Source organism: Rattus norvegicus, chromosome 1 (genome assembly GCF_036323735.1).
Source record: "Rattus norvegicus strain BN/NHsdMcwi chromosome 1, GRCr8, whole genome shotgun sequence".
Lineage (NCBI taxonomy): Eukaryota > Metazoa > Chordata > Mammalia > Rodentia > Muridae > Rattus > Rattus norvegicus.
This window is the reverse complement of record NC_086019.1, coordinates 143,376,606-143,390,772: the sequence shown is the minus strand read 5'-3', so window position 1 is coordinate 143,390,772 and position 14,167 is coordinate 143,376,606. Positions and strand designations below refer to the sequence as shown.

General features: G+C 50.4%; 1 protein-coding gene across 7 annotated transcripts in view; it reads right to left on the bottom strand.

Annotated features, from left to right (window-relative positions):
• Positions 1 to 14,167, bottom strand: part of Zfp710 (zinc finger protein 710) — a 70,351-nt gene that overhangs the window by 55,102 nt on the left and 1,082 nt on the right. The window contains exon 1 of one of the 7 annotated variants that reach the window (NM_001398728.1): positions 13,598 to 14,079. The exons of 1 other annotated variant lie outside the window; for it this stretch is intronic. The gene's annotated coding sequence lies outside the window, so the exon portion shown is untranslated. Of the gene's footprint in view, positions 1 to 178; positions 6,234 to 9,887; positions 12,058 to 12,606; positions 13,277 to 13,597; positions 14,080 to 14,167 lie in introns of those variants that run through there. 5 more of the 7 variants (XM_063284601.1, XM_039105619.2, XM_039105622.2 and 2 more) reach the window with 5 other exon arrangements.

Genomic DNA, 14,167 nt, shown 5'->3' with positions numbered 1-14,167 from the left:
ACTCACCCACCTGAGAGCAGCTTCTAAATAAACCTGCCTTAATAAAAAAAAAAATTAATAATATAAGTCCTTCTGGAATCTTCCAAGTACTAAGTGCCTTTAGCTCTGAAAACTTCTTGACCATAAAACAAAGTCAAGGCATTGGCTTCAGAAACCAGGATGTGATCTCTCTGGATACCTGGCAGTGGCTGGCACCTCCCCGAGGCCAGTTCACAGACAGTAAGTAGTAAAAGCTTCCTTGACATTATGCTGGAGTTCAGACGTTCTGATGAAAGCTGGCCACTTCAAAGACAGGATTGCAGGGCCCATCTCTAATCTTCCTCATTGTGTCTGATGCAGCCGGCAGGGTATGGATGGGGCTTCCTTCCCCAGTATTGCCTGAGCTTTGCCCAGGAGACACAGGCGGGCTGAAGAGGCAGGAATAGGAATTTACACACATTCGACTGAGTCTAGGCCAAGGTAAATAGATGACCACAGGCTCTTGAGAAATGAGACGTCAGTTTAGAAAAAGAGGCAGGCATGATGGGACGGCACACTCTTTTAAGCCCAATACTTGGGAGGCAGAAGCAGGCAGATTTCTGAGTTTGAGGCCAGCGTGGTCTACAGAGAGAGTTCTAGGACAGCCAAGGTTACACAGAAAAACTCTGCCTTGAAAAAAAAAAACGAAAGAGGGTGGAGGAAGAAGAGGAGGAAAGAAGAGAACTTAGGTTGGAGAGATAGATGGCTCAGTGATTAAGAGCACTGGCTGCTCTTCCGGGGCATGGATTCGAATCCAGTACCCATACTGTGGTTTATAACCATCTGTAACTCACAGTTGCAGGGGATCCACACACGATCTTCTAACCTCTTTGGGCACTACCATACACATCATGCATGTATGTACACATGTATGTATACACATGCAGACAAAGCATTCTCACATGAAGAGAGCCGGGTGAGGTGGTTTATTCCTCCCTGTAGTCTAGAACTTAGGACTCTGCAGAAGGACCAGCCTACCCTGCACAATGTATTCCAAGCCAGTCTGTGCAACGGGGAGACACTTCTCTCAGAAAAGCACGTGCCCTGGGGGTGGAGAGGATCTAGAAATAAGAGCCCAGTACTTCTAGGCTTCTAGTACCTCTAGTACTGCTAGGTTCCAAATCTCTCTCCATGAACTTGGACGGAGAGTCATTTCAGACTTCTGTCCCATGGTCTGTTAAAGGATAAAACTCGGGCTGATGAGATGCCTCAGAGATAGAAGTGCTTCAAAAGCCTGATCCGAGTTGGACGCCTGGAACCCACATAAAGGTGGAGAGAATCAACAGACAGGACGTTGTCCTCTACATGTGTACTGTGACACATATATGCCTTCCCCCCAACACACACACACACACACACACACACACACACACACACACACCCCACACTAAACAAAATCTTTAAAAAAAAAAAGCTTGCACAAGCTGCAGGGAGTCCAGAGCCGATTTAAAATGCTGAGAACACCTGGGAAACTTCCCCCGACCACATCAACTTCCTTCTTTAGGAATATTTGTTATCAGGTAATATATACACAAAATTCAAAACGCTCCCCTCCCGAGGAAAGCACTGTTTTAAGTCTCTAAAGCTCAGCCAGGCACTGCATCTTGTTTTCTTACTTAGAAAGATCCCCCTGGTCACCCCAAGTGTACATGGGCACAGAGTGGGACCTCATTTCTTCCTCCTCCGATGACTACAGGGAACCACATGGCGGTGAGATGCTGTTCTCTGCTGATGGACAGGGTTCCCCCTGCTTCTTTTTCTCCCTGAGACAGGGTTTCACAATGTAGCTCTGGATGTCCTAAAGTCCACTGTGCAGACCAGGCTGGCCTCAAAACCATAATTTTATGGTTTATGTCATAATTTTAAAATGTGTTTCTTGCACCTTCCTGGCTTCTGCTGGGGCCTTGTGCATGCCCGGCCAGCAATCAACCCCAGCCCCTGTATTATGAGAACTCACTCTGACGTTCCTCTTTCCTCTCCTCCAATTGATGGCCAGCTACCTCTAGATCGTGCTTTCCCTCCACAGCCCGCCCATCTCTTCATAGCGTTTGTGAGCCAAGACACCTGGTGTTGCAGCAACATCCAGAAACAAGCACTGGATGTCGGGACCACTGACGTGGGAGGGAGACCCGAAGTACCTTTCACTGGGCACTGAGATAGGATGGAATAGCCCACAATCAAAGGACGGGTGGTCTTATAATGTTATCATTATTGTTGTTGTTATTAATTGATTTTACCTTAAGAGTCTATTAATCAATGACTCCTCCCAATAGTGAGCCAGGCACTAGGGCTCCAGAAATAAGTAGCATGGCCCAGAGCTTTCAAAAAACTTGGCGTGCAGTATGGGAGTCTGAGCCCTATATACCCCACCCCTATGCCATCACACACACAACTAACAGGCAAGGCAACTGTGGCTCAGAGGCAGGGAAAGGCCAGCCAAGAACAGAATGCCTATCAGCCCAGCACTACCACTCAGGATAATAGGCAGATGCAGAAGTACCATCCTAAGCTGGGGGCTACCCCTGACTTCAGTGAGTCCCTGGTCAGCTACGGACACAAAGTGAGACCTTGTCTCAAAAGGCACGCAAGCTGCTAGTCATGGTGGAAAGGACTTTAACCCTAGCACTTGGGAAATAAAGGCAGGAAATCTCTACAAGTTCCAGGCCAACCAGGGCTATATTGTGAGACCTTGTCTCACAAACAAATGGGCAAATAATTAGAATTAATAATTAATTAACAATTCCTTTCAATTAAATATAAAGGAATGGGGGTTGGGGATTTAGCTCAGTGGTAGAGCGCTTGCCTAGCAAGCACAAGGCCCTGGGTTCGGTCCCCAGCTCCGAAAAAAAGAAAAAAAGAAATATAAAGGAATATGGGGGACTAAATTTTGCAGGAGAGTATGGAGAAAGCGCATGAGACCTGTAGTGTGTATTCATGTATGCAGGCGTACACGAGAGCGGGTGCACAGAGGGAGGCCTAACAGACTCAGATACATCCACCTTTTTTTCCTGAGAGGGTTTTTCATTGGCCTCTCCTCTCCCCAGTGCCGAAATTTCAAGCACACACTACACGTGACTTTCTTTTAAACTTTTGTTACATGGATCCTGGGGCTTAAACGCGGGTCCTCCTAACAGTGTCTCCCTATCCCAGCAAGCAATTTTAAGTCGGCCTGACAAAACTAGGACTTTGGCTCAAAAGAGAAGGCACTCGGCAACAAGTCATCCATCCATTGGTGCACAAAGCCGGGTGTCAAGGGGTACAGGAAGGAAGGAGGCCGGTTCACGGTGAGTGGGGGTGGAGTGGGATGGTGGGGGTGGGCATCAGAAAGGGGGAGTTCCTTGGAGACTGTTAGCACCTAATTAATTTGTGGGATTAAAGAAGGGAAAGAAGCTGAGTGTGGTGATGCACGCCTTTGATCCCTGCACTCAGGGATACTGAGACCCTGTCTCCAAAAAAGAAAAAAGAGGGGGGGGGGGGCTACTGTGACAAATGAATGTGACCAGAGATGTTGGGGACTTGCTATAAAAAGCCTTTCAAATCCCTTGTACTGTCTGGGAGGGGAGGGGGGCCAGGCACAACAAACAGTGCTCACCTTTAATTCCAGTACTGAGTTTGAGGCTAGCCCTACATACTGAATTCTAGGACAGATAAGGCTATCTCAAAAAAGAAAAGAGAAAATTAGGTACGTACAGCCAGGCTTTTGGGAGGCACAGACTGGAAGACTACTACAAGTTTGGGGATCGACATCTAAGTTCCAGGTCAGCTAGAGCCAGACGATGAAGCTCTGTCTCAAAACAAAACTAGGGGCTAGGGGTACAGCTCAGTAAGTGGCACAGGCTAGCATAAAATGCAGACTCCCGGGGTTGGGGATTTAGCTCAGTGGTAGAGCGCTTGCCTAGCAAGCATAAGGCCCTGGGTTTGGTCCCCAGCTCCGAAGAAAAGAAAAAAAGAAAAAAAAATGCAGACTCCCATCCCCAGCACCATATGTGGATGGGGGCACATCTATGATCGCAGCTAAATAGATAAAACTATACCAAACGTAAATGGACTGAACTCACTTGTTAAACAGCACAGATGTCAGAATGTGTCATAAACCAAAGGCAGTCTAGCTGTGGGCTGTACCCGGGGCATGTGGCCAAGGGAGAGCCCTCACCACTCAGGCTGAACCAGACGTGTGGAAGAAAGCCGAATGCTGAGGACTGTGGCCAGGGCACCCAAGTACAGCAAGGACAGGATGGGGGAAAGGGCGGAGATAACAGAATCAGAGGAAAAGGACCAGTGAGAAACCAGATCCAAGCGGGCCAGGCTCTTCCTGACATAAACCATGTCAGGCAGACAGGGAAGAAGAGGGGGGAAATGAATTCTAGTGTGAAGGGAGACACACAGGAAAGGAACTGGGAGACTGGCTTGTCCTCAAGTGTAGACAGAAACCTAGAGCCCAGGATGAGGGAAGCCCATTCCTACAGAGGCGGCCTGGGCAGGACTTGATGGGAGGCAGGGGGAACAGCCTAGGGAGGCAGGCATAGGTTTTCTGCTTGGGCAAGGGTGAAGGGGCCGGATTCCAGTAGGGCTGTGTGGAGGGAGGACAAGTCAAGGAAGGCATTTCCACAAGGGGTCAGAAGCTAATAGAGTCGCAAAGATGGGACAAAGCATTTGTCAACAAGACAGTTTGTAAGCCCAAGGCCCACTATCGGAATCACAAAGTGAGATTAACCAACCACGCCACTGGCTTCCAAAGGGCACCTGACAATTCTCAAGAGGCCAGTTGGTTGAGGTCTGTAGGAAGACATGCTGGTGTGACATAATCCCAGCAGTCAAGTTTGCCTGTTGTGTTTTTCCAGGCATGCAGAACCTCCTTCACAACCAGGAAGCTATGCCATCCCTGTCCTACTGGAAATGGGATGGTCACTGGGGTGGCACCCAAGCCCACGTCCTTCCCCACCCCCAGACGATCCACACACAAGCAAAAGTCATCACCGAAGTTAGTTTTACATCTGGGCATTCTCGCTGTCTGTAGAGATCTTTCTGACCTCATTTTGACTCTGTAGTTCCTAACTAGGGGTTCAGAGGGAAGACTGTTGGGCCACCGTGATCTCTTACGCTAAGCTCGGACTGCTTGGAAAATCCTCACATTTCCCACAGCTCTCTGCGCACTCCCAGAAATAAACACACAATAGAGCATATATATTTAATACCAGGAACCCGTACAATGGTGGGTATGAAAGACAGAACCAAAACCCTCTTAAAGGCTGCCCCACTTCTGAGAGTGATTTGACCCCGTTTGCAAACATGTTATAAGGAAAAATCATATGCATGAAAATCCAGATAGCATAGGAAAGAGTAAAGGAGACAGAAGGCCTCGGTGCTGCCGGTAAGGCACTGAGGGGTGGGGGAAGGGTCGGCTCTGGGAGCACCACACATTAATTAGGAGGTAATAAAACCAGTTATTTCACCTTATGATGCTGCTGACATGCATGTGGCCAGCTTTGGTTCTAACACCCTTTAATCTGTTCCGTTTGGGGAGCTACCCCAATTTCCTCTTGCAACCCCTTCCCCTAATTCAAGGGTACAATTCTTCAAAGGCTTTCCTTCCAGAATGTTTAGTCTTCAAGGCTGCAGTAATCTTGTTTGCTAATTCTTTGCTTTGCAAATAAGAGGTTGGATGCAATGATGACATGGGTTTTCAGAGGCAGTCTGGGAACCTGGCCCCATCCCATCTGTTTCCTTAGGAAAAACCTTCCTGTCACAATATATGAACAATTAGGAGATGCTTACAAGGGGAGTTGGGGGAGGGGCTCTATAACCTTTCTCTATCTCACCCCTATTCTACCTGTGACCAATGCTTGCTTGCTACATAGGACTTCCAGAAAGTTACTGTTTAAAGGAGCTAATTTAAATATCTAAACAGCGCTCCAAACAGTAGCACAGGCCTGCCTGCAATACCAGCACTCAGGAAGTGTAGGAAGGGGCATTAAGAGTTCCAGGCCAGGGGCTGGGGATTTAGCTCAGTGGTAGAGCGCTTACCTAGGAAGCGCAAGGCCCTGGGTTCGGTCCCCAGCTCCGAAAAAAAAGAACCAAAAAAAAAAAAAAAAGAGTTCCAGGCCAGGGGTTGGGGATTTAGCTCAGTGGTAGAGCGCTTGCCTAGGAAGCGCAAGGTCCTGGGTTTGGTCCCCAGCTCCGAAAAAAAAAAAAAAAAGAACCAAAAAAAAAAAAAAAAAGAGTTCCAGGCCAGGGGTTGGGGATTTAGCTCAGTGGTAGAGCGCTTGCCTAGGAAGCGCAAGGTCCTGGGTTTGGTCCCCAGCTCCGAAAAAAAAAAAAAAAGAACCAAAAAAAAAAAAAAGAGTTCCAGGCCAGTTTCAGGTACATGGCAAGATGAAGGGCAGCCTGAACCTATGCAGTTCTTTCTCGATTTCTACTCCCCACAAAAGAATGAATGAATGAATGAATGAATGAGTATGTCAAGTACTTAGAATTGTGCCTTGCATATATATAGTAAGCATTGTCCTGGGTGATGCCTCCTTAGGAGGCTGAGGAGGAGGATTACAAGTCTCCCTGGGCTGTGTGACAAGGCAAGTTGAAGGCTAGCAATTTGGTAAGACCTTGTCTTAAAAAAGGGCCAGCAAGACAAGGTTCAGAGGATAAAAGTGCTTGCCACCGAGCCAACGACCTGAGTTCGATCCCCAAGGCCACATGGTAGTAGGAAGGAACTGACTCCCACAAGGTATCCTCTGACCTCCTCACGCACACACACACACCCTCTCCCCCATATAATTTTTTTTAAATGAAAGTGAAAGAAAAAAGAAGAAAGGGCTAGAAGTATAGTCGGTGGTCATGCTCTTGCCTTGCATTCATCAGACCCTGGGTTCTATGACCAGAGCTGAGCCTAGACCAGTGCTTCTCAACCCCCCCAATGCTGGGACCCTTCAATACAGTCCAGTTCCTCAAGTTACAGTGCCCTCCACAACCATAACTGGGATTTTGCTACTGTTATGAACTGTAATGTAAATATCTGATATACAGGCTACCTGATAGGAGACCCCTGTGAAAGTGTTGTCACACACACACACACACACACACACACACACACACACACTCACCATGCCCGAAGGGGTCCCAAACCACAATTAAGAACTACTACACTAGAGCCAAGAACTCCCTGAAGCTAATGAGTACCGCAGTCTTTTCCAGAATACCACATACATGACCTGCATGGCTTCAGGTAAGAACCCCAACCCCCCCACCCCCCACTGCAAGCACCCCCCCCATCGAGCCCCTCCCTGCAGTGACTTCAGGAGGCCAGGGACAAAAGTTCTGAGGCAATTCGAAAATGACTAAGTTTGAACCCATAGAACCACTGAGCAGGTTTCCCTGTGCGGTTTTAACTTCCACTTCTGGCAGGAACCTTACACCTCCCTTCCCTAAAGCCCTTTGACCTTGCCCGGTTTTTCTTACTCCGGGCTAAATCTCCCTGCGTGTAGTCTGTGGCACAGAGCTCCAATACTTCTTACAACTCACTCTGATACTTCTCCAAAGCCCTGAAGGTGCCTGAGTGCCTACTAAGGGAAAAGGGGAGTCCCCAGGAAGGCAATGCGGGGTGAGGCCCTGGCCCTCCACAAGCTCGGTGACAGCAGAAAGCTCCAAAATCTAAGGGTCAGAGCCACCAGAAGGGACGTATGAGATTGCCTAATTCCCTGCTACTTGCCAGAGAAGTTGTTCCAGGTCACACCACTCCTCGCCTGCGAAACTAACAACCTCCCAGTTCAGGACACCCATTCACCTGGAGAGCCGCCTCCTTGGTGCTCTTGTTAAAAGCAAACCTTCCAGGAGCCCAGGAGTCTGCATTTCTACCAAGCTCCGAGGTAATCACATAGGAAAGAGTAAGATGCATATCAAAGTGAACACACTAAGCCAGGCCAGATGGCATGTGCCTGGAATCCTATGGGAGGCCATGAACGTAAGGCAAGCATGGTAAGGTTAACACATGCCTGCAATCCCAGCATTTACCTTCTAACGCAGGTTCAGGTGTTCAAGGCCAGTCTCCGAGCTACACAGCAAGTTGAGGCTAGCTTTGGTTACTAAAAACAAGCAAACAAAAACCCAGCAGTAGGGGAGAGACACTGTCAGCAGGATAGCTTTGAAGGTTAAGGCACTGGCTGCCAAGCCTAAATAACCTGAGTTCAGTCCCCCAGGATCCACACTGTGGAACTGACTCCCACACAATGCACCATGGCACCCTTATGCCCAAACACATACATAATAAAGTAATAAAAGGTTTGGGAAGGCTTTTGGGTTAGACTTGTACAAGCTGTCTAGCCCCTTCCATTATTATCCAGAGGGCCTTTCTCTTCTTTACTGTCTCTATTTCCGAAGAAAGAAAAAAACTGAGTATACCCCCCTGGTTATAAAGCCCTCCATCCAAGCCGCTTCAGATATCCTTTCTTCAGGAACTGTCCCTCTACCCCTCCCTCCCTAATTATTGGCTCCTATGCCTCTGAACTTTTTCCTTTGAAGCATTATAACAACTATAATTAAAGAGTATTTGTGTAATTATTCGTTTAATGTCTGTCTCCCAGACAGAATGCAAGTCCCCAGAGGACAGGATAGCAAAGTGCCTAGAACCACGGACTGCCCCAAAACAAGCAGATGCTGGGCCCTACTCTTCGCTGGGCCAGCACTCTGGACTTTACACCCGTGGGACATCTGCTGGAGACCTCAGCAGATGGTGACTGCCCTTGTGTGTGTGTGTGTGTGTGTGTGTGTGTGTGTGTGTGTGTGTAAGGTGCATTTGTGTGTGCAGGTGCCTATGTTTGCATGCAGGTGGAGGCCAGAGTGTCCTCCTTCAGGCACCATCTACCTTGTATTGTGAGGTAGTCTCCTGGACTAGTTAGACTGGCCAGCCAGAGAATCCCAGCAATCCTCCTGTCTCCACGGTCCCAATTCTGGAGTTACAAGTGTGTGCATCATAGAATTCATGTGGGTGCTGGCTGATCTGCTAACTCACAAGAACTTTACTGCCTGGGCCATTTCCCCAACGCTCAACAGTGCATTCCTTAACTTTAGATTTCCCGTCCGTTGAAATGTATTCCAATAGGGTAGGGATGTAGCTCAGCAGTACTGCACATGGGCAAACCCTGGATCTGATTCCCGGCGTCACCTGTGTTCATGTGTGTGCAATTCTTGTCAAGTACAAAGACAGTCCTGACCCGGTACTGCTACTGGAAAGTAATTAGGCCCTGGAAAATAAGCACGCCCTAGTCAGCAGGAAGGCTCTGTTGCACACGGACAATCTCTCTCCCTCTCCCCCTCTCTCTCTGTTTTCTTGAGACAGATTTTCTCTGTGTAGCCCTGGCTGTCCAGAAACTCACTCTGTAGACCAGGCTGGCCTCGGAACTCAGAAATCCTCCTGCCTCTGCCTCTGCCTCCCGGGAGTGCTGGGATTAAAAGTGTGTGACACCATTACCCGTTGACAATTTATCCTTCCACTAACCTTTAATGAGAACCTAAAGGCTCCTTTGAATGAGTGGAGAGGCCTGACCATGTGATCATTCTAGGGAAGCAAAGTCAGAGGTCGGTCTGTCTGTCGCTGAGATACCAGCTCTGTGCCCCGGGACAAATGACTTAACGGATCTGTGCTGTTGCTGTTTCCCCGGGCCACCGAATGAGAATGGTAATGTTTGCCAGCGCCCACAAGTGCGATGGGAGATGACACTTATATATTCTTTAGCATAATCCTGGGCCTGAATACCTGATTATATTATTCTCCCAGTGTCTGAGTCCAATTCGAAACCTCTCTATTGTCTTGTAGAAGTCTCCACCTCGTGGCTCCACCCACTCAGGATCCACTCCTTCCCAACCCCCTCCTGCCTTACCTGTCTGGAGATTGTTTGAGACAATGAATCACAGCACAACTCTGCAGCTCCCATCAATCACTTCCCCGGCCCTGCCTCTGTGTGTCATTTCTGAGCTCCTCCAGGGAGGGAAATGGTTTTCCTAATGTCCAGAACATCATTCAACAAGTATTTATGAAAGGCCAACTATGTATTAGTCTTACAAGGGCTTAGCGGTGGACAAAGCAAATAAGCAATAAATACATAAATAAGATGGGGTGTGGGGGGGGGAATCCAAGGTCTCTGCCCCACTAAGCATTCCAGCAAATCTAAACCCAGAATGGAGAACGAGTGGCGGAGGCCCTTCCTTCTTCCCCTGTTCTTCCTCTCTGGCCAACCCTAAATAAACCATGCACAAGTACAAAGTATGAAGAAAGTATTCAGGATCAAAACCTGGTAATTTAGGAACATCCTGATGACTAAACTTCTACCCTGCTGTACTGCTAGACTTTAAAGGAGTCAGTGTTAAAATAGCAAGCTCTCCCAATAATTGCCCTGGCCTGCCCAGTCCTCCAGAGTGGCATGTACGCATACCTAGAAAATAAGGCAATGCTACCTCAGCCTGCACATGTACTACCAGCCTGTGGCCTCATGTCCTTGCAGCCATTTATGTGTGGCTGGGAAGCCCTAGCAGCAGTAAAATAATGGCCTTGAGGAGAGGGTACTGGTGGGGGTTGGGGATTTAGCTCAGTGGTAGAGCGCTTGCCTAGCAAGCGCAAGGCCCTGGGTTCGGTCCCCAGCTCCAAAAAAAAAAAAAAAAAAAAAGAGGAGAGGGTACTGGAAACAGATCCCAGGGGCTCGGATTTGGGTGCCTTCCCGACTACTGACTCTGAGGTCAACGGGGTGATCTTTCTGCCTTGGTTGTTTTTAAACAACCTCTCTAAGGTCTTCTAGCTTTGAAATCAAAGGAATGGCTCACAGAGACCTTGCAGACTCGGAATGCTTCCTTCTGCAAACTGAGTAACTTGCCTGGGGCCTAGCCTTGGAAAGACATGAGGGATCTGTGGGTGACCAAGCCAAAGGAGGAACCTGCACCAAAAGTCAGAGCCGGGTGCAGGGGGTAGTGGGCCTTTCCACTGGTGTCTTCTGGAATGCAATGGATTCTTCCTTTTCGTTTTCCAGGATTCCAATGGTTCTCAACCTTCCTAATGCTGCCGGACTTTAATACAGACCTGGTGACCCCCAACCATAAAATTATCTCATTGCTACTACCTAACTGCATTTTGCTACTGCTGTGAATATAATGTAAATATATATGATATGACCACACCCCCAATGGGATTGAGACCCACAGGTCTTCTAGAAAAAAAAGAGCTATGCTAGAGCCAGGCCTGTAATCTCAGCACTTGGGAGCTCGAGACAGAAGGGTCACCAATTCACAGCCAGTCGGGGCTAGGTAGTGATACTGTCTCAAAAGAAAGGAGCAGGCTTATTAGAAATGATCTCCAGACCACAAGGCAAACCTAAACTAGAAGCTAATCAAAATCTCTGGTGATCCTTTTGTTTCCCCCCTCCAACTCAAAAGGTATCAAGACCTTGTCTGTCTCCTTGGCTCTAAACAAGGAGCCTAAAATAAAATGCCTGGTTGTGATCCGAGGGACCTGAGCAAACAAATGCCTCCTACACCACGGGGCCAAGGGTCAGCTCCGAACAGCTGGGAGAAGACAACCAAGACACTCTAGATGACAGACTGTCCCCACCCCAACTCACTGAAACTCTTGGCACATGGTCACTCGGGAAACCAGGCCAGACTGGCCATTCTCCCTACCCCAAAGCAAGCAGCTCTACCCAGTGGCCTCTTGCAGCAAAGCCAGCTCTGCAAGGTGGCTGGAGCTGTAAGGGATCAATTCAAGGTTGTGCTCCAAGAACAGCAGGTGCCCGGCCCAGGGTTACTAGTGGGACGAGTAACCACTAAGCAAAGGTCTCAAAGGTAAATCTGCTTTAAAACAAGTGAAAAAGATGAAGGTCAAAATCAAAACCAGACAGGCCCATCAGCTTTGATGAGCATACACTCACATCTAAAGACGGTTAAGGACATTTATTTCCCCCTTCTCAGACCAGCTCCCTGGACCTTTGAAGGTCCCTTAGGAAGGCCCTCTAACCCCCACTCCTGTTCCCATACACCAGTTCTTCTCTTTGGCAGAAATGAACTTCGCTTTTTACTTACACACATACAAAGGCAAGGCTGAGAGGGCAGCGTCAAAGCTGGCTGGATGACCCCCAACAGCACAAAGTCCTCTGCACACCTGTGGGGGAGTTTTGTGAGCTTCCGAGGTACCCACAGGGACTAGTTAAGTCTTCAGGTGGACAGAGGCGGAGAGTTTCCATTGTAAACGGAAAGAAAGGGGCTCAGGGTGCCCTTCGAAGATAGGGCACAGGGCCCGCAGGTCAAGTGTCCCCTCACTGGCAGGCTGGCCGCTAAGACCGTGATAGAACTCCGCAGTGTCCGGGTAAAAACACACCCAAGGCTACCGCTTGGCCTGGTCGGAACCATCTCGCAGGGCGTAGAGATACATTAATGACCGTTTTGGATTAGTTAAAGCCCACACAAGCACCTCCCTGGGCTCTTAAATCTTCCCAAACTACAGTTTAGACTGGAGGGAAGCAGTTGCAGGGACCATAAAAGTCATCTTAAAAGGCAAGTTGAAAAAAAAAAAAAAAAGAAAAAGAAAAGAAAGAAAACCAACAACCCGCTACGCACGAGTTAGCAAGTCCGCAGCTGGGGGGTAGGGGGGGCTGGCACCGAGGCCGGCTCGATGGGGTCTGAGAGTCCTGGAAGGAAGACCACCCGATTCGGGGGGCTCCTCCGTCTGACGCCGACGATCACGCCCCACAGCTCCGTCCAATTAGGAAAATGACCGCGAGGAGAGGGAGAGGGGGCGGCGAGGAAGGGAGGCCGAGCCACGGGAGGCTCGAGATCAGCCGTGGGGATCTACCCACCCGTTCCCGGCACTGGGCGAGCGCCTTCAACAGGTCGGAGCCGAGGCCACCGAGGGGGGCCCGGGTCCCACCATACCGGCCTGGGGACGCCCGCTGCCCTCGAGGGGCGCCCGGCACGCCAGCTGCGCGCTGCGCCCTCACCACCCTGCCGGCCCGGCCGCGCGGCCACCCCACCCGCTCCCGGAGTAAAAAGTTTGTGGGCAGCCGCAGGGGCGGGGCGGCGAGGGGTGAAACTTTGAGTCCCGGGCCGGGTGCGGGGGGAACGTCCCGGAGCGCCGCGACACCCACGTGCGGGTCGGAGACCGCCGCCGCCGCCTCCCCGGCCTCCCGCGCCGCCGCCGCGCTTTCCTTTCATTTTGCTTCTCTGCCTGTGCCTCTGCCTCTCTGCCCCTCTCTCCCTCTCTCTCTCCTTCCTCTCTCTCTCTCTCTCTCTCTCTCTCTCTCTCTCTCTCTCTCTCTCCCCCCTCTCCCTCTCTCTCCTTCCCTTCCCCCTCTCCCTCCTCCCCCCCTCCAGACGCCATCTCTCCCTCTTTCCCCCTCTCTCGCTCCAGCTCTCCGGCATGAGGGAATGTGGAAGTGAAAGGAAAAGACGACATGTTTGCAGCGCGGCTGCGGGCCTGCGCGCCGCCGTCCCCGGGGAGAGGCGGGGGGCGGGTCGACCGCGGCCGCAGCGACCCACCCCCGCGCCCCCAGCCACCCCGCCGCGGGCCGCCGGGGGGCTGGCGGGGCCGCGGGCCGCACGGGACACTCACCCTGGGTCCGGGCGCGGCTCCTCGCGCTGGGGGCCCTCGGCTGGCCGGGCCGGGCGGGCCGGGGGCTCCTGCTGCCCACCGCCCGGGTTGCTGCTGCGCGCCGCCTCCACGCGCGCCCGCCCTGCTCTGCCACCCTCCCTCCGGCTCCTCTCTTTCTCCCCCTCTCTCTCTCTCCCTCCTGCTCTCTCTCGCGCTCGCTCGCTCGCGCTCTCTCCCTCCCTGGAAGAAGGGAATGAGGCAGGGCTGACGTGAAGGGATGCTAAACAGCTCCTCCTAAGCCAGCTCGCAGAGGAAGAGAGACTGAAAAGCAGCCCTTTTATCTCTCTTTTGTTTTCTCACTTCCTTCCACCCCCCCAGCACCCCCCTCTCGTCGGCCCAAGTTTTCTTTTTCTCTTTCTACCGCAGAGAGGATTTTTCTTCTTTTCTTTCTCTTTCTCTCGCTGCAACTCTCCTACTCGAATTGCAAGCCTGGAGGCTTCTCTTTTTTTTTTTTTCTTCCCCTTCCCTCTTTTCTTCCTCCTTCCTCCTTTCTTATTTCTCTAAAAGGGTTTTGTTTGCTGTGGGAGTTTC